This window comes from Penaeus monodon, chromosome 34 (genome assembly GCF_015228065.2).
Source record: "Penaeus monodon isolate SGIC_2016 chromosome 34, NSTDA_Pmon_1, whole genome shotgun sequence".
In the NCBI taxonomy this organism is placed as follows: Eukaryota; Metazoa; Arthropoda; class Malacostraca; order Decapoda; family Penaeidae; genus Penaeus; species Penaeus monodon.
This window is the reverse complement of record NC_051419.1, coordinates 32,806,672-32,806,984: the sequence shown is the minus strand read 5'-3', so window position 1 is coordinate 32,806,984 and position 313 is coordinate 32,806,672.

Below are 313 nucleotides of genomic sequence, written 5' to 3'. Positions count from 1 at the left end.
AACCTCCAAACCACGTGATCTCTTAGCTGACAGTAGGTCATTGTGGGTTTGACCTTGTGTTCTGTCCTCGCTTCACTTAGCTTGGGTCATCGTGGCTGTTACGTCACACTCGCATTCGTTGTGGAAAGCGGATGAACAAAACACTCAATAATTATCTTCTGAGAATTGGGGTGTGCTTATTAAACGGACTTGAAATAAAATGGTGTGTTCCTGTGAATAATTATGGTATCCCATTTCATGTTGATAAATGGGTATTGTTATTAGCGTAATCATTTCCGTGTTATTTACATAAATCCTTAGTCATTGCTAATGC